Below are 24,922 nucleotides of genomic sequence, written 5' to 3' on the forward strand. Positions count from 1 at the left end.
TGCAATTATATATGCACATCTATTCAGAAGTAAGGTCCAATGAGTTTCTCCCAGATAAGTGTATAGATGTTACCTTTACAGATGACTGAAAATAAAAGGGCAACTAGTGAAATAGTAAAGTTTGTGTTTTTCTTTGACAATAAGGCATTACCATATAGATCAAAATGTATTTTAATTGGTGGGTTTAAGAGGAAGGGGATGGCTTGAAGAAGAAAAGCAGAACCCATGGGCTCACTGATACATGTGGCCACAAGTGGCCCACGGGGGTCGTTTAACTGGCCCACGAGCTGCCTCTGAACCAAGCCACCAGCTCAGTGAGTCCCCGTGCACTGTGCTAAACTGGCACAGCGCGCGCGGGGCAGGGACTTGCTTCTGTGGCACTGGAAATCTCATCTGTGCATGCACAGATGCTGGAAATCACGTCTGTGCAGACACAGATGCTGGAAATCACGTCTGTGTGCAAGATCCGGCCCACGGAGGGATCTCCACTGGAGTGAACCAGCCCAGACGAGATAAACCTTGCCAACCCCTGCCTTAAGTGAAGAAGACCCTACCACCTTCCAAGGGAGTCCATTCCACTCTTACTGCCAGAAAGTTTTTCCTATTGTTTAGATGAATCTCCTTTCTTGCTATTTGGATCCATTGGTTCAGGTCCCACCCCCTGAACCAGCAAAAAACATAGAGAGGAACAGGACGGAAAAGACTGAAAGAAGCTCACCCAAAATGAATTAGAAGCTCCTCTTCGTCATGATCAAAGACAATGCATGGAGGTTCTAGTCTCACTTCACTAGAGGCTAAATTCAAAATGCAGACACTTGATTATCTGAAGTTCTCCCTCCACATCCTGCTGTCCCAACCCCAAAACTCCCCCTTCTCTTCCTAAACTGAAGACCATCCTTTCCAGGCCCTCAAATCTCTTTAAAAGATCACTTAACTAGATTCAGCAATAGAGGGGCTGTGAAAAATATGCATTGGAGTGACCCCTCCCAAGAGATTCTGTGGTAAACAAAAGTTCAGTTCAGCCTGAAGAGCACTCAGGGCCCCTGAGCACTCATGTGTTCTTGAGATGTCTTTAGAAGGAAACTTTAGTGGCCTTTGACAGCCATCAAACCAACCACTGTCTGTTTGGAGAAACATAATAATTATCTAGGAATGAATAGACCCCCTCCTGCTACTTTCACACATGCTCTATTTGCAGGTGGCAATTTTGGGGTGGTGGTGGTGGTGGTCAGTGGGTGTTTTAGAGAGCGTGGAACAGAAAGGTGTGTGTGTGTGACTCATTGGCATTCCTCCTAACAGAGGCTGACTGGCAGTCATCATGTTTACATCTTGGAACCCCCTTGGTGCACCTTGTGGCAGCCTTTGGAGGAGCACAGGAAAATGGCAGCCCTCACAAATTTTGCAATGGTGGCAAACAATGATGTGGGGGGAAGGTGCAGTCATTTTGCCTACCCCTTTGCCTCTGAAACTACCCCATATTTTTAAAGCCCCCCACAACTCCAGACTCCCCCTGGCGCAAAACCAGATCCCAGAAGCCAGAACAGCCCTGCATAGGGGGATCTATCCAATTTCCCATCTCCAATCCAAATGAGATTCCATCTCTCCAAATCTGACTTTCTCCAGGTTCGGTCATCATAAACAACAGCTTATGTTCCTGCAAAGCCTCGGCTCTCTCCACATGTATTTCTTGAGGTTCAACAGCAACCTCCTCCTTTGTCTTCTGCACAACTTGCCCTGTCAAAGCAGATTCCTGGGTCGGTTCCTGAGTGGTTTCTATATAGATATTCACTGTTTGTCCAAAATTATTAACTGCAACAGTCATCAAATCCATCTTCTCATGTAGCTGTTCCAATAAAGCGCTTGTCTTGCAAAAAGCAATCACTAAGGCTTCTTCTGGGCACATTCTTGTTCAAGGTCAATGTCTGGTTCTCACGATCTTTAATCTCTACAGCTGGAGAATTCCCCAGATCGACTCCAACAACAGTTTTCAAAGCTCCCTCTAGGGCAGGGGTCTGCAACCTTTATGACAAAAAGAGCCACTTGGACCTGTTTCCGAAGAAAAAACAACTGGGAGGCGCAAAACCATTGCAACATTTAAAACAAATATATCTCCGGAGCCACGATCTGACAGCGGGCGGGAAGGTGATGTCGGGACGGTGCGTGACTAACGCATGCACCGCCCCCATGCGACGTCACAGCCAGTACAGCGCCCGCCACAGTGGGGAGTGTCGGGGCGCACAATGTGCCTCCTCCCCTTGCTAGTATCCGCCCCGGAGCCGCGGCAAAGGTATAAAAGAGCCACATGTGGCTCCGGAGCTGCAGGTTGTAGACCCCTGCTCTAGGGGAAACAATTTCTGTTTGTATCCGTCCTTTTAAAAGCAGATCCAGCAACAAAATTACTTTCGTTTTTCAAATATTTTGTTCCTTTTAAATGCAAAAGGAAACATTGGAATCAATATGTTTCTCTTTTTTAACTATCAGCAAACGTTTTATTCACAGTCAATGGACTTTCCCAAAACGTCTGTCTTCCTAGCAACCCGTTCCCAGGTTCAAGGTGGTGGAAATTTATCTTTCTTTACTCTCTCTCCTGCAGGCTTGAACAATCTAAGATTTCCCTCCTCTTCTCCTGCTTCCAAGGGGGGTTTAGTAGTTTCAGCCAATGGAGATTTAGTTCTTTACAAAAATCTTTCCAGACTTTAGCTTGCAATGTCTTTGCTTCAATCTATTTACAAAAGCGGGGCGGACTTCCTGTTTAGAGCCTTCCCGCTTCGGTGCCAAATTAAGATATTTCATAGTCCAATTTTCCGTTCTACTCACAGGTAGTTGTTTAAAGTCCAATTGTCCACAGGAAAAAGTCAGCGCTCTCCGGCAACAGCAATGCGGCTTCACTCCGTGAAAAGAGCAGTCGATTTGAAGCACCGCGCCGCTCACCCCACGTCGCTCCGGATCCCCGAAACCGGGTTTCCCCACAAGTAGGGGAGGCACAAAAGGTGCCTGCCGAATCCCACGTCCACAGGCTTCTCCTGCCTGTGGTTTTTGATGGGTCTCCGCCTCACCGTGGCGGTACAGACCCTAATTTCCACGAAGCGGATTCCTCCCGATCAAAGGAAATCCGCCATTGCCGGAGGCACTAACCCGGAAGTCTCAAAATAATCTGGGTTCAGCACCTGGAGGCACATGACCAATGTCATGGATAACTCTTCCCCTTCCCCCTAATAATAAATCTGTCCTTTTCAGAAATCTAGGAATTTCAGACATGTCAGAGCTTGTCAGCCAAATGAAATGATGCAGATCAGACCATCATTTCCACAACCCTGCAAAATAATTCCCTGGGATTACAGTCCCTGGCGTGTCACCAGCATGGAGCTTGAGGGAAAGGCCAGAAACATGGTCAAGGTTTGTAGGTCAAGGGGAAAGCCACTGTTTTGTCTCTCCTAAGGGAAGAAAAACATTTTTAAAAGCAGTGTTGGAGAAAAAGAGGATAGATTCACAATGACACTAAGATATAGGAGGAAGTTTAACAATAATGTCTCCTGCCTGAAGCATTTGGTGGAAAACTTCTGCAGGAGCACTGAAAGGATAACATGTTTTCTTTCTTTCTGTTATTATTTATGTTACATCCCAGAATAACAGAGAAAACATGGGTATTAACACAACATAAGCAACCATCAACAGAGGCCCAGAACAATTGCTAGATTCTGGCAGCATTTTACAAATTCCCTTGGAATTGCTGATCCATTTCCTTTATGTTCTTACATCTTAACATTTGAAAACAATTTGCCAGAAGTAACAGAATATATTCAACTGAGAGAGAATAAGGAGCACACAGGCCCATTTAGAACAAAAACAGGTAGTCGTTTTTTCATCAAATGCATGAAAGATATAATTTGGATACTGATAGATTTAGGAGTTTTGCAGTGACTTAAAGCTATATGAATAGGTTGCAATAGACAACAAGAAGTTGAGTTACTTAAGAGAATAAGCTACAGTTATTTTGTGCTGTTTGTTATATTGTTGTGGGGTTGGGGGGGGGTCAGTCTGCATGAAGTCCTGAGTCCCTTCCAGTTTCTGGGAAGATATGAAGTCCTGTAGAAAGTATGAAAACAAACTTGCCAAACCAGCTCCATTGTCCAGGCAATGGTTGTGACTAACTAGCTAAGCATCCTGATGAGATGTCAGGGAGTGGCAGGGCACTGATGAGTGTGTAATGGATACAGGGGGGCTGGAGGCTCACCCAGGAGAGGGGACCAGTGATTTTTGGAGTTTGGTGCCACCCATGAGGCAGGAGCCAGGGTGAAGGGCAGGCCAGTTGGATCCCCATCATTCCCTGCCCCACCACCTCCTAGAACGAGGAGGGGCTTGAAGAGGGAAGCACAGCGACATCTTCAGAGCAGGAGAAGTCTCAGGTTGCATGTGCACACTCCATCAAATGAAGGTGCATAGTCCTAGGGGGTAGGTGTGACCCCACTGTTGGTTCAACTGCTCCACTGGGCACAAATGTGGAAAAGTTAATGCCAGGTAAGCAGATGCCAGAAGCATGTGTGCATGTGTATCTGGTGCTCCTTCGGAGCTGCTGTAAGCGTGTGCTTTGGGCAATAAAGAATTAATTATCTGCTGTTTGTCTTCTTTGGCTGGGTGTGAGCAGGACAGATCAAGGCAACCTCAACCTCTTCCAGCCATCAATCATATAACTTGAGGAGCCAACTCCTCGTGGCTCATCTAGTCCAGGATCCTCTTCTCACATTGGCCAAACAGATGTCTCTGGGAAGCCTGCAAGCAGGACCTGAGCATAAGAGCACTGTGCCCCTCCTGCATTTTCTAACAACCGGTATGAAGAAGCACTGCTGTCTCCAGAAGCAGCAGCCGAGCATAGCCTCCATCATGGCTGATAGTCACTGATAGCCTTCTCCTCCTTGAATTTGTCTAATCCTCTTTTTTAAGCCATCTAGGTTGGTGGCCATCAATACCTCTTGTGGGACTGACTTCCATAATATGCGCTGTCTGAAGAAGCACTTCCTTTTATCTGCCCTGAATCTATCAACACTTGGCTTCACTGGATGTCAATGAGTTCTAGTATTATGAGAGAAGGAGAATAAACTTTTCTCTATCCACTTCCTACCACGTGAAGTTCACATCTAAGGAAATAGCCTCAGACCCAACACCAGTTCCTTGGACTGTAGTATTTCCACAGGATCAGCCCAACTGATGGCTGTAGACTTGGATCCTCACATGTCAGTGAGTTTGAGTCCACCAACAGCTGGCCAGGTTTAATGAGGGCTGGGTGAGAGGAGTGTGATCAGTGTAATGCAGGAGAGAAAGTGTTAATTTCACTTGCCACAGGCCAGGATGCTATACTGGCTGGTAATTGGTAATCCTTCTTCACCACCTTCATTTCTTTTAAGTCTATAGCTCGCTTTCTAGCCCTCTTGGGAATTTCATGTTTTGAAATGTAAAATAATTTAGCATCACAATGGATATGGTTGCATTAGTAACAGAAGAACTGCTACTCAGACACATTCTGCAAACTTCATTTCTTGAAGAGGGAGTGGTTAGAGGGGGTGAGGTGGAGGGGATCCTAGGACCCTTTAGAAGCATGCACACACAGAAAAAGCAAAACTGGGGCCAGCTTTTATCAGGACCAGAAAGAAGGGACAATTGACATGTCTGGCTTAGAGGGAGGAATGGAGCCAAAAGTCCAGCCATATGTAGGATGACAGGAATTGGAAAAACTGCCACAGAGTCAACCCTCTGAAGAGCAGCTGATGAATGTTGCAAGCCCCACCATTAGAGGCGAGATTTGTGAGGGTTGCCTTGGTCCAGGGCAGAGCACAGTAAGTGACTTGAAACAAATTATTTAAAGCTTGAGAGAGACAGAGCAAAGCCTTTCTGGGGTTTCTGACGGCATGTCAAAGTTCTGAGGCTTGCATTTAGAATCCCCTCCTGAGTGCCCGCATGTGTGAAAGAGAGGGGGGCAGTCACTCTTCCCTGCAATTTGTTCGTCAGCTGATGCTTCTAAGTATTCTGGCCCATCTCCTCTGGTCCCGGCACACTCTTCTCTCCCCAAAGTTTTTCCGACACTCCTTGTCATGTCAAATCCCATCTTAAAACCACTCTATTTCCATAATCCTCCTTCCAGGGCCTTCAAAGGCCCTCTTAGCCTCCCTCCTTCTCTCTGTTCCACCTCCCCCATGTGTCCTCCGTGTAGGTGAAACCAACATTAAATGCAGGAATTACGTTGTCACTCTGTGATAACTTTTCTACCATTCTGTAGCATCTTGAAGATGAAAGGCTTTATGTTGGCAAGAGTGAGTCAGAACCCTGAGACTCACACCAGCGAGTCAGAACCCTGATTCAAATCTGCCATCTTGCTCATTTTTCCACTGAGACACCTGCTTCACCCTGGTTCACTTTAGAGCTGGCCCTGGTGCAGTGTCCCTATCTTCCCAACCTTGCAGAAGTAAAAAACTACATTGCAGGGGTTGGACTAGGTGACTCTTTGGGTCCCTTCCAACTCTACAGTTCTATGAAATAAGGCAAAGGCCCTTTATCTAGTTAGCCATATCTTCCAGAAAAGTGGATCTCACCCTACTCCATGACTGGCCCGCCTACTACATAAGACTTTAGTTGGCTATACAGTAGCTACCTCCAGAGACTACCGCTTCTATGGCTAACTTAGATGGGCTTGTTGGAGCTGTCTAAGGTCCTGAATGCTCTTGCTCTCGTGAGCCTCAAGCACCCACTGAACTGTTATGTTCTTGGGCAAATCTTGGGCAAGATACAGTCCCCTGGTGAGTCCACCACTTCTTCGTCATTATCACCAGCTCCTCTTGCTCCTCCTCCTCCTCCTCCTCCACCATTTGCTTGTTTGCTAAGCAGAGAACCAGTGAGCAAGCATGTCTACGGTTCCTCCTTTGCCTCCTGCTCCACTATTGTCTGGGCTAGAGAGAGAGATGGGAGAAGACTTTTGGAGAGCCACCTCTAATCAGAGTAGGCCAGACTTCCCCAGCCTACTGCTCTCCAAACTTTGGTGGATGACATCTCTCACCATCCTCGATGGCCGTGCTGGCTGGGGCTGATGGGGGTTGGAATCCAACAAACAACAAAAGCTCTAAGCAGTAGGAAAGGTAAAGAGTTGAGCCACAAATTTGGCTCTTCATTTCCTGGCAGCCAAATACAGAAACAAGCAAGGAAATGTACTTCTCCCCACATAAAGCAACACACAGACCCATTTGATGTAACAGCCCCCCACCCCCCCGGAAGCTTAACTCAGACAGAATCCTATGTAAGAAAATAAGAAAAGCCTGCTGGTTCAGAACAATGGTCCATCTAGTTCAGCATCCTGTTCTCACATTGGCCAGCCAGATGCCCCAGTGGGAAACCCACGAGCAGGACCTGAGCACAAGAGTACCACCCCCTCTTGTGGTTTCATTGGGAGGGCACCAGATTAGGAAGGGCTGACATATGCAATTTTGGGATGGATGGGCAAGTGCTCTGGTTCATTTTTGTTGTACATTTCCACTGCAACCTATACTGCCCCGAGCAGCTCTGGGATTTGCATGCTGTTGAGACCACTCCTTTGTTCCAGACAGATCCCTACAATAACCTATAAGTAGCCTCTAGGCAGCAAAGGCATTTTAAAACCCAACCTCGACACCACCGAGGTTATTTTGCTCGTTGAAATCACCCCATGCTCGATTATGCTTGCAACTGCTGACTCTAAGGCATCTTTGCGGTTCAGAACATCTGTCTGCAAAGCCACGCAATAAGAAGCGACGTCGCTAAGCCGTTTGATGGAAAACGGCCATTTTTCATCCTTGGCATTAGCGTTCTTAATGTGACACCTCTTCTGTCGAGAAGCCCCCCTTGAGCTCCCACAAACAGCTCCCTGGCTGAGCAATCTTGCTCTCTAATTTAGAGTTTAAGTGTATTTACTAGGAGATCACCCCTAAAGAATACCATTTACCAAGCTGACAACCCCCAAATTGAATTTCAGCTTCTGCTACTGTACGTCAGTGACAGAAGTAGCAATCAGAATAAAGACTGCTGAGGCTGCATTTAACACACACACACACACACACACACACACACACACACTCGTCAGCCATGGCTGGGTTAAAATTTCTTTTCTCTTTAGTTCAAAAAGTTTAAATTTGCAACTGGTTTTGCCCTACCCTCCGGCCCTGGGACTCCTCATAAGGAAACTGTGCCTCGAGGGAGAACTGTGAGGGGAGAGACTCCATCAGGCAAGGCCTCCTTCCACCTGCCTTCTCCCACCCTCTTGTCTCTGCTTCTCAATTTGTCTTGTATTATTTTATGTACTTTGGCTTGCCATTGTTTTATTGATTATAGTTTAGAAATCATTTATTGTAACTGTTGAGTGGATTTCTGCTTAACTTTTATATGTTATTATTATTATTTAATACTATTCTAATGATTGTTGAATGTTACTTTTTATGTAGGTTGCCTATTTTAAAGTTATGTTTTATTATCACATTTTTGTATTGCGTTAGATTGCTATAAGATGTACATTTTTTGTTTCTTCAGCTTGTAAACCGCCTTGAGTATTGTAAGATAGAAAGACGGTATACAAATTAAAAATGATGATGATGAAAAAATTGTTTTTTAATTTGTTGCTGCTAACATGGCATATTTTTAGGACATATGACATACATGTTGTGATTGTCATTTGTTTTAAACTGCTTTTAATATTGTGTTTTAATGTTGTAGCGTGCCCTGGGACCTTAGGGTAAAGGGCTGGCTATTGATTGATTGATTGATTGCATTTATAACCCACCTTTTTCTCCAAGAAGCTCAAGCTGGCTGTCAGGAGTCCAGGTCCCCAGCTTGATAACACAGTAAAGGTAAAGGTAAAGGTAAAGGGACCCCTGACCATTAGGTCCAGTCGTGGCCGACTCTGGGGTTGCGGTGCTCATCTCGCTTTATTGGCCAAGGGAGCCGGCGTACAGCTGGGTCATGTGGCCAGCATGACTAAGCTGCTTCTGGTGAACCAGAGCAGTGCACGGAAACGCCGTTTATCTTCCCGCCGGAGCAGTACCTATTTATCTACTTGCCCTTTGACGTGCTTTCGAACTGCTAGGTTGGCAGGAGCTGGGACCGAGCAACGGGAGCCCACCCTGTCGTGGGGATTTGAACAGCCGACCTTCTGATTGGCAAGCCCTAGGCTCTGTGGTTTAACCCACAGCGCCACCCGCATCCCTTGATGACACAGTAAGCGTAGCTAATTAAAAGAGGATATTTTATTGCAAAAACAAACAGATAGCTCTGGACGGCTCTGACAAAGCCACCATCATCATTACTCAAGATGACCCTTCTGAAGATCCCTTCCAGGTTTTGTGGAATATATTGAACTTGCGTAGCTTACATGTCTTGTTTTGCTTCCTGTCTAACAGCCGTCCCCTTAGCTGACTCTTAGGAGGGATTGGATCAGCTCCAATCTCTTCCCGTTTGGACAGACTACTTCCTTCTCTGTCCCCACCTGTTGGAACTTCCTGAGAGCTTTGACTGGGTTCCCGCCCGCTCTCAGTCATTCCCTTATCAATCAGCATTCCAATGGGCAGGGGAGTTGGCAATAGCCAATGTTCATCCTGCATGACAGTTAACTCTCTCTGTTTCTGGCTGCTTTCTTCAGTTGGCTGCAAACCTTCACTGGGAGCTGTCTCATTCATGACACTGGCTCACATGGTTCTTCTCTGCCTCCTCATTTACAATCCCCACAACAATTCTGCGAGGCAGGTTAGACTCACTCACACTCACTCACTCACTCACTCACTCACTCACTCTCTATAGAATATAAATGAATGATTCAATTTAGGTACATAATGCTGCAAATATTCTTCCTCGGTGTTTCAAGCGACCTTCTCCACTTGAGCTTTTGGTTTAGTTTGGCTCTTAATGGGCAGCAATAAATTGTTCTCATTTATGGCCATGGATTGATCTTGCCACAATGCTTCATTAAAACTAAAAATGTAAAAATTATCTACCTGCCCCTCAGCCACCTCATCTAATCCTGTCCTCAGACACTTAGATAGGCCACCACCAGGAAAAAAAACCTTCAGAAAAATGTCACCACCTCCCTCCATTTGTCTGCCTTTCCCTCCACTATTGTCCCAACACAAGGTCCTCTAGACCTAATGTGCCCTTGCAGGTGTGTCAGGGCAGGTGTGTGGGTTTCTTGTTGTTGTTGTTGTTATTTTGCAATCTTGAATTTGGCTAGAGAAGGGGAAATCATTTGAGTAGCTCTGGTTGGAGAAGGTGCTTTAACTGGTTTCTGGCTAACTGACTAAACTTGCTGGACTCTTCAGGCACTGAAAGGCAAATGAGGAAGAGAAATCAATCATATCAAAGGTAGAAGATGGATTGAAAAGAAGAAGAATGGGCAAGAGGCTGTATGTGATTTAGCCAGGAGATCATTAGTGGGGACAGGCACAGTCAGGAGAATGGAAAGAACAGAAGCCAGGATGAAAAGGAGCAAGACAAGAAAATTAATAGACTGGAATAAGCAATATGCAATCAAGGAGCTTCGAAAAGGAAAGTGATGGGGTGGTAATTACTCAGAGCCTTGCATCTGGGGAAGTTGCATTTTACATAAAGGGGAGAGAATTGCCTGCTTTGAAATGAGAAGGAACAAGAGGAGAGAAAAGGGAGGCAGGCAGAGGAATCCTATTGCCGTGTATACAGAAGCAAGACCCATTGGGGTCAATAGGACTTACAAGCATAACATTGCAGCTGGAGAATACAAACTAAAAGGAACAACAGAAAGGAGGGTGGAATAAAGGGATAAACTAGGAGGGTGGATGGGTGGTTAGATTTTGAATTCATATTATTACACACCACCCAATCTCCAACCTGTGAGAGATTCTAGCGGTTCCAGAATCAGTTTCTTTGGAATGAAGGTCAGCAGAGACTGTGGTGACTTTAGGATATGTGGTTTATTTACACATATATAAAGCCTGAACCTAAGATGGAGGGGGTCTCAGCATTAGCACCACAGCAGAATTTGCTTCTCCCTTCATCACAGCCTTAGATTCCAGCACAAATCAAGCCTGCATCTGTATCCAGTTTCTCAGTTTGCTTTCTTGCTGCTTAGCTCATGCACAACAACCCTGGCTATCACTGTTCTAACTACCAGCCAAGTGAGGGTACCCACCCACCCACATCCCCTTTGGCATAGGGCAACTTCTCTGGTGATGTTAATCCTGGTGCCGAAGTGGCCAGCTAATCTTGCAATTGCCTAGATGAAGAGACTGGTTTTGGCAAGCTTGCTATCCTACTTTTTACCCCTGAAGTCTGTGGGCACTGGTAACTTCCCATTTATGATAGTTTTTATACAGCAGATCTTGCAAACAAAGCATTTTAGAGCTAGTTATCTGACCAAACTCTCACCAGCTTCCTTAAGAAATGCATTTATTAAGCCACATTTCCAAGTGAAGCCTACAGCAGTCTTAGATGGACACTACAATAAGGTCCTGTATGCAGACAGACTCTGTATTTGTGGTCAGCCTCAGGTGGAAGATGTTGCTCATTTTCTGTTAGCCTGCCCCTTATATAGAGATCCAAGAGATCGCTTTCTGAAACCCATGTTCACACAAGCAAACAGGTCCCCCTGGCAGACATGGTCCAGTTTCTTTTGAGTGACAGTTAATAGCTTTGTAACACACAGAGTGGCCCACTATGCACTGACGGCAAATAAATAAACAAATAAAAAAATCAAGAAAAAACAAGTTAGAGTAAATTGCTAATCAATTGTTGTGGTGATTCAGATGTTTAATTTGAAATCAAGATGGATTTGAGTTTGTTGGTGTCTCTGGTAGCCTCTCCAACATCATGGAATTTGGTTTATATTCTGGATCTGTATTATTTTATTGGTACAGTGGTACCTTGGTTCTCAAACTTCATCCATTTCAGAAGTCCATTCCAAAACCAAAGCATTCCAAAACCAAGGCGCACTTTCCCACAGAAAGTAATGCAAAATGGATTAATCCGTTCCAGACTTTTAAAAACAACCCCTAAAAAAGCAATTTAACATGAATTTTACTCTCTAACGAGACCATTGATCCATAAGATGAAAGCAATAATCAATGTACTGTACTATAAAATAAATAAGACAGTATTGTAGATGATGAAAATTAAAAAAATAAATAAATTCTTACTTGCTGTGATGATAGTCATTTTTGAAGGGGGGACTTTTATCCATTTCTGCAGTCACACAATCAATCAGTCAGCTGAACTGGGTTCCACACAGTCATAAAAACAAATTAACCATAAAAGCCTCAAAAACAAAAACGCAAAATAAATAGCAAAACCAAAAGCACCAAATACAGTGGTACCTTGATTCACTAAGGGCCAAGTCCCTTCAATGTGTGCTTGTGAAATGAAAACATCTGAATCTCTAAATCATGTTATGTTTATCTGCCCTATGTTCAGTTCAGCTCGTGCTAGTATACTAAACTCCATAATCCAGCCTATGGCTGACAAACCAGTAGACCTACAGTTTGCCTGGGTTCTTCAAGATGTGGATCCTTATATTACCCTACAGGTTGCTAAATTCCTAACAGCCGTCCTCTCGTACAAGAGACGGAATGGAATGTTAGCTGATTATTGATAGTTATAAGAATTTTCGATAATGACATCAGATATTGATTTTAGCGTAGTGCCTAAATTTTTAATCTTAAATTTTTCTTTTGAATTGCCAATATTTGTCCTTGAGAGCTGTGAATTGTGTTATATTACTTGTGGCTTGTACGAGACTGCTGTTTTATTTGATTTGTTTTGTGTGTTGTGCTTTATGATGGGCGTAAAGCCGAATAAACATTTTGATGAGTGGTACCTTGGTTCTTGAACTTAATCTGTTCCGGAAGTCCATTTGACTCCTGAAATGCTTGAAAACGAAGGAGCAGCTTCTGATTGGTGCAGGCACCCCAGAAGCAATAGCCAACAGCTGCATCAGATGTTTGGCTTCCGAAAATGTTTGAAAACTGGAACACTTACTTCCGGGTTTTCACTGTTTGGGAACCAAGGCGTTTGAGAACCAAGGTACCACTGTACTGTAGTTGTGGGTATGTCATGGCTTTGGCTAGAAGAATAAATATATATTGAAACTTAGTTTTTGGTGAGGCTGTGGGAGTCAGAACTAATTTCCCCATTAACTGCCCTTTATTTAGTCAGCCTTTGTCTTCCCCAGGGCCAAAAATATTGCTAGAATGGGTAGGAAGGAGGGGGAAAAAACAACAAAATAAGTGAGTAATTTTGTACCTCTTCCCTGCAGGGGACAAAAACAGACTAAGTGAGGGGCAATTCTGCACTAATCCCACAGCCCAAATTACCAAGAGTGAAAGTGCCTGAAGCTTTATGCAGTAAGCTTTCTGCTTAAAAGGAAGCATTTCCTCTTGAAAGCCCTAATGGTACACCGTGAACAAGCTGTTGCTACAACTGAGTTTCATTGCAGGTATGGTAATCATGATAACACCAGAAAATTGTGGAAGGATGGCATTGAAAACACTGGAGTGCTGCACCTTAACAATGCTGCCATGTGGGCTGACTTCCTGTTAAAAGGTGCAAGGACAAAGGAAGTTGTCTTCTGCCGAGTCAGTCTTAAATAATGTCTACATACTGACTGGCAACAGCCCTCCAGGAGATGAACTTGGGAGCTTTGACATGCAAAGCAAGTGCTCTGTACCTTGAGAAGAGGGGCTGTACGGAAGCAACCCCAGTTTAAGCCAACAGTTGTGGCTCATGTCTTTATTCTGGGTGAAGGCAACCAAAATGTCAGAAGCAAAAAGAAAGAGAGAGACGAGAAGCCAGGTGTACCACCTTGCCCTCATGACAGTAGGTGCCCAGGGCATGCAGACGTCACAGCAGCGTGTGCGTGTGCTTGTCATGTTGGTACACCCCGCGGCATGCTGACATCACTCGCACATGCCATGGGGACCTAAGCCAATGGATTCAAAAGACAAGAAAGAGATTCTGACTATACATTAGGAAGAATTTTCTGGTGATGAGTGTTGTTCGACAGTGGAATGGATTGCATCAGAAGGTGGTGGGCTTTCCTTCATTGGAGGTTTTTAAACAGAGGTTAAAAACACCTGTCAGGAGTGGAATCCACACACATATAAAAAAACGCTGTGAAAATGCTTTTTAAAAAAAGTTATGAAAAATACAGTGAATTTGGCATAGCTCACTCTCGCCATCTAGTGTCACATTTGTGTATTGCACTTAACAACATATTTAAAACGTTTTATTTGCAGCTGGGTAGCTGAGTTTGGGGTTTCCTTAGCTGTGATTCCCTGGTTTGGACTAGATTACCCTTGGTTGTCCCTTCCAACTCTACCATTCTATGAATTATACACCCACACTCTTAACTGTTCATTTTCCCCCAGAGGTGTATTTCCTTTGACCAGAGGGGAAGGAATGCAGCCCAGTGGTGGAGCATCTGCCTTGGATGCAGAAGGTCCCACATTAAACCCTTGGCATCTCCAGAGAGGACTAGAAGACACTCCTTGTCTGAAATGCTGGAGAGCCGCTGTCAGTGTAGACAATACTAAGCTAGATGGACCAACGTATAAAGCATCTTCCTCTGCTGCTTTGCTGAGAGCCCCTGAACACTGCCCCCTCCCCAGTCTCCAATGCATCATGTGCTGCCTTGCATGGACCAGCTTCTCATCTCCTCCCCACCAGACAGTTCACCCTTCTGGAGAGCTGCCTGTCCTTGCCATGTTCTTCCTTGTGGCTTCTGCTGTCTCTGGCTGCCCTTTACCTGCTCCAACCTAACTGTGATGAATTTCAAGCCCAGCCGTTCAAGACTGTTTCTTAAACAGCACCAGATGGTTTCGCAGCCACCTAGGCGTACTCCAGAAGGCAGCCAGATCAGTTTGGAAGCCTGACATAAGAAGCATGACCGACTAGGTGAGGGAAAGGAGCAGAATCAGGACCTCGGAGAAGCAGGAGGCATTTGACACAGATCAAGAGGTCTGGTGGGGCTGATCTCCCTGGTGGGGATTTGCTGGAGTCTGGGGCAAAGATGCCTGCCTGAAACACGCAGCTACCCCATGTTCTGTTTCTTGCAAAGCAACCCTTCAGGGTTAAATATGTGCATGCAAAACAGTGTTCCAATAGCTAAGAAATTGCAGCATTGGATTTTATGTTTGTTTATTCATTAGGTGCGTCTCTTTCTTACCTGTTCTGCACGTGTGGGTCTCAGAGCAGGGTATAATAGTTCTATTATCATTTCAGGATGTTCTTAGAAGAAGCAATTAATTACTGAAATTAATAAATAAAACAGTAAAATAACAATTATAATTTCAATTAGACAATAAACAAGATAGATGACGATGGGTTGTAGTCAGTGCTAGTCTTAATTGAGAGTAGACTCGCTGAAATTAACGAACCCAAGTTAGCCATGTTTGTTAGCCTTAATGGGCCTACTCTGAGTAAGACCAGTGTTGGATGCCAGCAAATGACACCATAAATCGAAATAACTATACCATCATACATTAAGTGAAGATGTCTGTAAAAGTTCACCTCCTTCTTGGCTCCATACTTATTGGGCCATCTGTAATTCACCTAAATAAATACTATCCTTGAACCTGGTCTGAATAGAGACATTGGGTTCTTATCTCATTACACGTGATAAAGCTATTTTTAGCCATCTCACCCCTTGCTTTTTCCTGTAAGACCAATTACAGTCATTAACAGTTGTCAACAGGTTTACCACACCTATCAGCCAATCACCCATTCCCACCACCCTTCTGAGTAATACCCCTCCCCACCCTCTCACTATATATAAGGGTCTGGTGACTTCTGCTTCAGTGTATCTGAAGAAGTGTGCATACACACAAAAGCTCATACCAATAACAAACTTAGTTGGTCTCTAAGGTGCTACTGGAAGGATTTTTTTTATTATTTTGTTTCGACTATGGTAGACCAACACGGCTACCTATCTGTAACTATCCTTGAACTATTAGGGCTATAAGTTGTCTCCCCCCGCCCCCCTTTTTTTTACATTGTGGCTTTTTTTCTTCACCATTCCCATGTTTTTTAAAAAGTGTAATTTTTAAATATCAGATTACGTTTACTGTCTTTAAGCCACTTTGTTGGAAGGTAAAGTTTATATTGGCATCAATCTGATATACATCCTGTGGTCTTACTGATGAGTGCATTTATAATACTGTTAATTGCCTTTTGGCAAATTCTGCTAAGCTTCATGAATGGAAATTAATAACAATCTATTCTCCTCTTTGCAGCTCAGCACTTTGCAACAACCAAAACTACAACATGGCTTAATTATATATATTTTTAATGTAATCTTTGCCATAAATTGATTTCTTGTTTTCTCGTGTAGGACCAAAGGCTTTAAAGAACTCCTCCCCTGCATGAGATTCTGGGTCACATTTGAGATTCAAAGAGGTCTTGAGATTCAAAGAGGTCCTTAAAGAAATCAATGGCTGCTAGTTCCATGCCAAAAATATCTCCTTCACATTATTATTTTTGTTTATTTTACCATCCTCTATCCATTAGTGAGAAAAGAAAAGTCACTGAAAAAATTCAGTCAAATTAATGGAGTCTCTCTGTGGTGCAGCTGTTGTTGCTGGGCTCACTTTACTTTTGAAGTTGCCGAGGGGTGTTCCTGAAATTCTGCAAATCATCTCTTAAGCAGTCTATGCTCTGCAGCTTTCCATTGTGCCCCAATGTTTCCTAAAAACACACACAATATTCATGGGAAACTGGAGAGGCTACCTACCATACACATGACAACTGTCTATTGTTAGTGGTTTTTAAAGTTATGATGGTGGTGGTGGTGGTGATTGTTTTACATAGGGGTAAAAGGGGAAAAAATCAGCAAACAGGCTGCTTTTGGGTGCTCACTATTAAGCCTTCCTAACTTTTTATTTTTTAAAAATTTTTATACCACCCTTCATTCATAGATCTCTGGGCAGTTCAGAGCATAAAAAGCATCAATCAGGGGCAGATGTAATGAGATTTATTTATTTGGTTAATAAAAGTAATATACTGCTCGTTTGCAGGTAAAAAAGCAAACACCTCGGAGCAGTTTACAAGATAAAACAATAACATTATCACAAAAAAATAATATTACAGCTGTAATTTAAACATGCAGGAGATTTAAACTGCAATAAAACAGACTAAAACAAATGAAAACTCCTACAAACTTTCTAAACATTGGAGTAGGCTTATCTAAACGAGAATTGTGGTATGTAATCCACTGGGAGCAGTCAAATACAACATTCCTTGCTTTGCTAGAGTGGACATGCAAGGGAATGTTTGGTCCAGCCAGTCGAAACTTCCTGTTCCTCCTGGCCTGGAGCATCCTTCCTTGAATGTGACTAGTGGGTGGGCGTGATCTTTCCAGACCTGGTAAAAGGCCAAGGTATGCTGCCATGCTCTCTTTTCCATCTTCCTTTCATCCTGCGAACTTCCTGGAATGAACTGCTGGTTGCCAGCCAAGCAGTCCCCCAGGTCATCTCTCTTATGGGGTAAACCTGTCTGTACATGTTTGTAACTTTAAGCCTAAAGCCTGCTTTCAGGGATCACACTGTGCTCTGCATTGGTATTGTCTCAAGAAACTCACAAGAGTTTGCAACTAGTTTTCTGCTGTGTAAAGGGGAATGCACTCTGCTAAGTACCGTATTTTTCGCCCTATAGGATGCACCGTCCCATAAGGCGCACCTAGTTTTTTAGGGGGGAAATAAAGGGAAAGAAATTATTTTCCCCCCAGGCGCGGGGCTGGGGTGTCCCGAGCTTCCCCCGACCCCAGCCCCCAAACAGGCAGCTCTCTGCAAGCCGTGGGAGCCCAGCGCTGGCTCCCGCTGCTTGCGGAGAGGTCTGTGAAGCCTGGATGCGCTGATCTCAGCGCGCGCAGGCTTCAGGATGCCGGCAACTCTCCCCAAGCAGCGGGAGCGTTCCCGCTGCTTGCGGAGAGGTCCGTGAAGCCTGGACACGCTGATCTCAGCACGCACAGGCTTCGGGATGCCGGCAACTCTCCCCAAGCAGCGGGAGCGCTCCCGCTGCTTGCGGAGAGGTCCGTGAAGCCTGGACGCGCTGATCTCAGCGCGCGAAGGCTTCGGCATGCAGGCAACTCTCCGCAAGCAGCGGGAGCGCTCCCGCTGCTTGCGGAGAGGTCCGCGAAGCCTGGAGAGCGAGAGGGGTCGGTGTGCACTGACCACTCTCGCTCTCCAGGCTTCAGCGAAAGCCTGCATTCGCCCCATAGGACGCACACACATTTCCCCTTCATTTTTGGAGGGGGAAAAGTGTGTCCTATAGGGCGAAAAATACAGTAAAGGAACTTCCTAGCGCAGGTTAGGAAAGATATTAATAAACAATATATCCTCTTCTGCCACCCTGAACATTCCCACAAGAATGTCTTCAGGAGGCACAAAAACAACAACTACAAAAAACAACCAGTGGAGGTGCCTGCCTCGTATCATTATGCAGGGAGTTCCAAATTGTTTGTGCTGACCCATTAAATGATTGAGTCCTCTGCTAGGGCTTGTTCAGCTCAGGAAGCCCAGGCAGCTGGGGAGAGTGCAGGAGACTGAAGAAAAGTTTAATAGGAAGAAAGCAGCACACTTTAAAGGCCTCCAGCACCCTTACAAGATAAGCTCAACCCCCACAGCTACTGAAATTATGAAGTGCCCTATGGATTTCAACAAAGCAATCATTTCTACTAATCGTGAACAAATGCCTTTATTTTATTTTTTATATATAATTTTTATTAAATTTTCTGTTTTACAATTCAGAATACTCATTTAAACACCCTTAAAATATCAATGACTTCCTTTCTTCACTTTCCATGGTTCATTTTCCATATCATAAATCCTTGCATATTTTACATAAGCTAAACCATTCAATGTTCCATTATTACAGCCATCAAAACTTATTTACACTGTTGAATTTATCTTAATGCTGACAACATTTTCAAGTGTACACAGTTCTCCCCATGTATTCAATAAACATTTCCCAATCTTCTCTAAACGTATGTTCTTCTTGTTCCTTTAAAATGGCACTCCAAAACAATCCACCAGCTATTATTTCATTGATAATACCAGTTTTTCAAAGCTCTTGTGCTCAAATCCCACTTGCAGGTTTCCCACAGGAACCTGGTTGGGCACTGAGAGAACAGGATGTTGAACTCGTTGGCCCACTGGCTTGACCCACCAGCAGGCTCTTCTGATGTTCTTATGGCTGTCACATGATGAAAGGTATCTTAGTCAATCACATCAGTTTTAGTGCATCAATCAATTATTCAAGCAATGAAACCTCTAGGATCATTTTTCATTTCTGGATGACACACAAATGTTGCGTATCCTGCACTTGAACTTGCAATTGGGTGTATTACAACTAAATACAATATTCACCGTGTGCAATCTGATTTAGTTAATCCGAATGTTTTTAAAAGTAACACTGTGATTGATGAAGGAAACGCTGCAGATCTACTGGGGTGGCTTAGGCACACAAGTGGCTCTGGGTATTGGGCATTTGTCACCAAGAAGGTGCCAAGGAGAACATCATTGGCATTAGTGTCCCTGCTTATCAAAAAGGCATCCTGGTGGTGGGCTACCTGGGCAGCTGGATTGAGTACAATTGATACCTCTCCATGGCTAAACTGTGCTGAAATAGAAGCTGAAATGGGTTTTCTGCTTCAGGTAGCTTCCTTGGTTATGTGTATGCTCTCTGGGTTCCATTCATGGAGGATAAAGCCCAGGACTGCCAAAAATCAGGGAAAGTATTCATCTTATACCCAAATCACTACTTTTCTCAATGAAGTTCCAACAAAAGATGATGATGTTGGGAATTACGAAGGGTTGCAGAACAAATCCAGATCCTTAGTTATATGGGTATGCAAACAAATCTCCACTGAACTATAGAGATAGGCTGTCAAAAGTGGTACTGGTTTTTTGTTTTAAATTCAACCTGGGACTTTCTTGATGGTTTGTGTCTTTATTAGCATTTAAAGGAAAAGAAAATTAAAGGGTTGTAGAGGTTTGAAAGCATCTCTTTATTTGAAAATGGCAGAGGAGTTGGGTTTAGGCCAAGTAATTAGGCACCAAACTTGAAATGAAATGTCTCTCTTGAAATGAGAATTTAAATGAATTAGCTGTATCTATCGCTGGGCTTTGAAAGAGCTGCTTAATTTGAGGGAGGGGGAGAGGAGCTAGGTATAATCCCAGTTTGGCATTGTACAACTTAATTATAGGCAGGCTTGACAACAAACAAAAACGCCGAGCCATGCATGTGGGTTCTGGCCTGCTCGACTTGGGGGCTCCGTTAATTATTTTACAAGTATTGGAATTGCTTCCTAATTAATTTTCTGTGTTCGACCCGATTGTAGGTCTGAGGAAATGAGGTTAGTTGGCTTGATCCTTTTCATCGAATTATGCAATTTCAAGTTTAAACTGCTTAGCCATTAAGGTTACGTTAGGATTTATCGCTGTTGACAAGTTCCTGCCACCTCGGCTGGATATGAACAAGCTCTGAGCCAGATGGAAAACTTTTGGCCTTCTCAGCCATAAGGGGGAGCAAAAGCATTGGCACAGAAGAAATGGTGCCAATGACTTTAGAAAGGAGAGTAAACTTTTTTTATTTTTTATTTGAATATTTAGCCCTTTTCTTCAAAGGCAATAAATACATTTAGAAACAGAAGCACGGTATTATTTTTTTTTTTAAAAAAAACATTTAACATTTTTTAAAAGCTCTCTTTGGCCAAGTTTGAACACCATACCAAACCATAGCTAAAAACAAGACTATGGTTTCATTTGAACAAGCAGCATGCTTAAAAGTTTCTTTAATGCTACTCACTGGCACCAGCTGCCTTGCTCAGAAACAAGAGCAATGTAGTTGCAAATAAAGCTAATGCAATTCTATGCTGCATTAATGGAAGTATAGTGTTCAGAAAGGGAAGTAAAAGTACACTCTCTTCTGCCTTGATCAGACCCCAACTGCAGTCCAGTATCCAGTTCTGGGCACCACAGTTTAAGAAGGATATAGACCAGCGAGAAGGTGTGCAGAGTAGGGTGACCAAGATGATCAAGGGCCTGGAAACCAAGCCATATGAGGAATGGTTGAGGGAGATGGGTATGTTTAGCATAGAGAAGAGAAGCTGTGATGTGATAACTAAGGTTACCAGACGTCCCCATTTCCCGGGGTCAGTCCCCGGATTTACAAATCAGTCCCCTGGCAAAATCCATCTATTTAGTAGGAAGTTGAAAAGTGTCCCTGGATTCATTGAAAAAAATCTGGTAACCTTAGTGATAACCGTCTTCAGTATCTAAAGGGCTGTCACGTGGAAAATGGAGTAAGCTTGTTTTCTGCTGCTCCAGAGGGGAGGACCTGATCTAATGGATTCAATGACAGGAAATGAGATTCCAGCTAAACACTGGGAAGAACTTCCTGATGGTAAGAGCTGTTCAACTGTAGAACAAACTGCCTCAGAAGATGGCGGACTCTCCTCCACTGGAGGTCTTTAAACAGGGCTTCTGTCAGGGCTTCCTGCATTGCAGGAAGGTACACTAAATGACCTTTGGGGATCTCTTCCAGCTCTGCAGTTCTGTGCTTCTATGAAAGCAGGGTATAACAACAACAGCAGCAGCAGCAGCAGCAACAACAACAATGCTGCACCTGGTGTGTCCTGACATCCAAATTTGGGGTCCTGGATGTTTTTCTTCCAAACAAGCCATGAATGTAAAAGGAGAGAGGAAGGAGTGTGAATATCAGCTGATGGGAAAGGGCTGCCCAAATCTCTGAGCAAATGGCTCCTTTGAACAAAGGAGATGCGACATGCATAATTATGATATTTATCAGGATTGGCCATGGGCTCAACTGGATGTCCTTGACAAGCCTTTCTCTTGGTCTCATTTTGCCACTTGTAAAATGGGAGGACAACAATTCATTTGCTGCAAGTTTAGTATTTCCCAAACTTAAAATGACTATGTACACCATGGTTCCCTCATCTCAACATCAAGTTATCTGAAGAAGCAGAAATGAACAAGATACATTCTGGCCTAGCAAAACAAAGCTCCCATAAAAACGCCCTGGCAAAAGTGTTCAAATGTGTAAAATATTATTAGAAAGGGTATGCAGATTGGCTTTTCCGCATGAGGAAAAGGACAAGAGGGAACTGGCCTGTACTTCAAAAAGGTAAATTTAAATGTCAGTAGGAAGCCATATGCTTAATTGGGTTGGAGAACTGATTCCCACAAGGGATGTGCAGGCGTCCCCAGCCTGGATGTAAATCTATTTTTTAGTATAATTAATCCTGGCTTCTGTGTCAGGAGATGTAAATGGCATTTAAGATCTCTTTTAGAACTTTTCATCTATGTTACTAAATTGATGCCAAGGTTGGGGTGGGGGGGGGAGCATGTATGCCTCCAATTTTAATGTGGTTTTCCCCCAAAATTATTTTTATTAAATATTTTCTTGGTTTACAAAAGTACATGTGTTGTCTCTTATTTTCAGGTTGTACAGGCTTTCTTACGAATCAGTTACAATTGTTGTGAGACATTAGTGTTGAGTACAGTATAAGGTTGGGGAAGAAGAGGGGTGGGGTAGTGAGGTTTATATTCTCTTGTATAGTGTACGTGTGGGGTTTTATGTACCTGTCAGCTGGGTAGGTTCTCTTTCTATTCATTTATTATATTTTCTTAGTAGTAAGAGGTATTGGGGGGCAGGGTGTTGGTTGTCTGTGGTTGGCTTCATTGGGGTTTGTTTGCATTTGTGAGCGAGGGACGGCTTGTTGGGTTAGATAAGCCAGGTTGATTTGTATGCTGTTGGTAGATTCTTATTGTCTTATTGGGCTGTGTATGTGATAAAGGGGAGCCATACTGGGGTGAAGGCGTTCTCTTCTATTTGTCCCTGGGTAAGTTCCAGTTTATTGGTTAGCTTTTCTAGTAAGGCCGTTTCCCATACAATTTGATACCATTAGTCCATGTTTACTCCTGACAGGTCTCTCCAGTGTCTGGCCATGAGGCTTCTGGCTGCTGAGAGTAGGTGGGTTATAAGCTCTGTATAATGTGAATGGTCATTATGATCTTGAAAGATGTTCAGTAGGGCCAGTTTGGGGGTGAGTTCTAATATCTGATTAGTTATTTTGCATCTCTCTAGTAGGACTGCTGTCCAGAAGGGCTGGATTTTAGGACATTCCCACCACATGTGGAGATATGTGCCTGTGGAGGTGAAGAATCTCCAACATCTTGGTGAGGTTCTTGGGTGTATCAGTGCCAATTTCTGTGGTGTTAAGTACCACCTGTAGGCGAGTTTCAGAGTGAGTTCCCTTCTTTGGGCTGATATGGACTTAATGTGAGGTTTAGACCACCTTCTAGTCCATTGGGTGGGATTAATTTCATAGTCTACATCATGCTCCCATTGTTCTTTGATTGTGTCAAGGGGGTTTGTGGGATTTTGGAGCAGTATTTTGCATATTGTGGATACCATCTGTTTGCCATGTCCCTCTGCTGCCAGGAGAAGGTTTTTGAAGTTGTTCAAGGGCCTAGCGGCTGCTGATTTTACTGCTAGATTGTTTAAGAAGGCATGTAGTTGATGGTGTGTTAGCGAAGGTATTTGGGTGTCCCTTAGTTTGCCATGTATTTCTTGTGTTGGTATGGGTTTGTTGTTGTAGAAGTCTTTTAGAGAGTGTAGGCCTTTGGCTTGCCAGGTTTTTATCTGGAGGTTTCGTTCTGCGTGTTGGAATAGTGGGTGATAGGCCAGGGGCTTAGTGGGGATGGGGCTAGTTTGCCTACTTTTTCCTTTCATGCTTTAAGCATGGACTGTGTGAACCTGTTCAGTGTTGTGGGAATTTTCTTTTGCAAAATAATGAAGAGTAGGCTTTGTATCTGTATCTGAGATGCCATTCAGCCTCTATGAAAGCAGCAGCAAAGGTTAGTGTAAAATCCAATACCTTTCCCAACTGCTGAGGTGTTCAGAAGGAGAATTTCTGTGATGTGATGCTAAGCCAGAAAGCAAAAGTCGCATCTTGTTAGCCTTGTAATTTTGCATGCAATATTTACTTAACAATCAAAAGTGTTATTGTCACATTTTGAAAAACACATCATTAACTCCCTTATTTGTGCCATTACTACAGCCCTTCATGCATACAAGCCCACCAGAACTCAGCTTGCAGACCAAACTGGTTTCCCGGAGCAAGACTCAATGCTCTCAGCCCTGATTATAAACCAGAGCTGGCAAAACAGAGAGTGATTTAATGAAGTTTTGATACAGCTCATCAAATGCTGAAATGGGAAGTTGCAATATTAATTTAGAAACTCATTATCATTTCAATTCCACTCATTCTAAACTGCATTAATAACGGGGCAGATCGTGGCATTTCTGAAGGATGATGTATCATTCAAAGGGCAAAAATATCATTCAAAATTACATTTCATTTGACACCCAAACATCAAGCATATTCTTCTTATAACCATATAATCATTATTTTTCTTTTGCCATGTGCTTCTTCCCACCTAAGAGTGGGGGAGAGCATGGAGATGTCTTTCAGGAGGCTGTGACGATCTTTCGGATGAAGCCACACAGAAAGCTTCTGTGGTTGGAGAGAAAGAAGTGGAGAGGAAGTGACCAGCTGTGGCTTGTCATGGTTCTCCAGCCTTTCAGGAAGCAGGAAGAGCTTTTTTTAATAGAATAATAGAATTGTAGAGTTGGAAGGGATCCCAAAAGTGACCTAGTTCAAGCTCTCTGTTCTTGTTCTGCTTCCTGGAGATACACTGGACTAGGCCCAGAACCTTCCCTGTGCAAAGCATTTGCTCTGCCACTTGGTGGGAGACTTAGAGCTCTTATGAAACAATTTCTAAACTAGAATCATGGCTAGCTTGGTTAGCTTGGTTCAGAATTATTGGAGCAGGAGGCGTTGTGGAAAAGAGGCCAGAGAAACCAACCAACTGAT

The 24,922-nt window shown here is 43.7% G+C and overlaps 1 long non-coding RNA gene across 2 annotated transcripts in view; it reads right to left on the bottom strand.

Annotated features, from left to right (window-relative positions):
- Window positions 1–24,922, bottom strand: part of LOC309538032 — a 62,941-nt gene that overhangs the window by 30,123 nt on the left and 7,896 nt on the right. Inside the window, exon 2 of one of the 2 annotated variants that reach the window (XR_014222089.1) lies at window positions 15,194–15,276. The exons of the other annotated variant lie outside the window; for it this stretch is intronic. This is a non-coding gene — a long non-coding RNA (uncharacterized lncRNA). The remainder of the gene's footprint in view (window positions 1–15,193; window positions 15,277–24,922) is intronic. 2 annotated transcript variants of the gene reach the window in all.

Source organism: Podarcis vaucheri, assembly GCF_965113315.1.
Source record: "Podarcis vaucheri genome assembly, chromosome: 7".
Classification (NCBI taxonomy): domain Eukaryota; kingdom Metazoa; phylum Chordata; class Lepidosauria; order Squamata; family Lacertidae; genus Podarcis; species Podarcis vaucheri.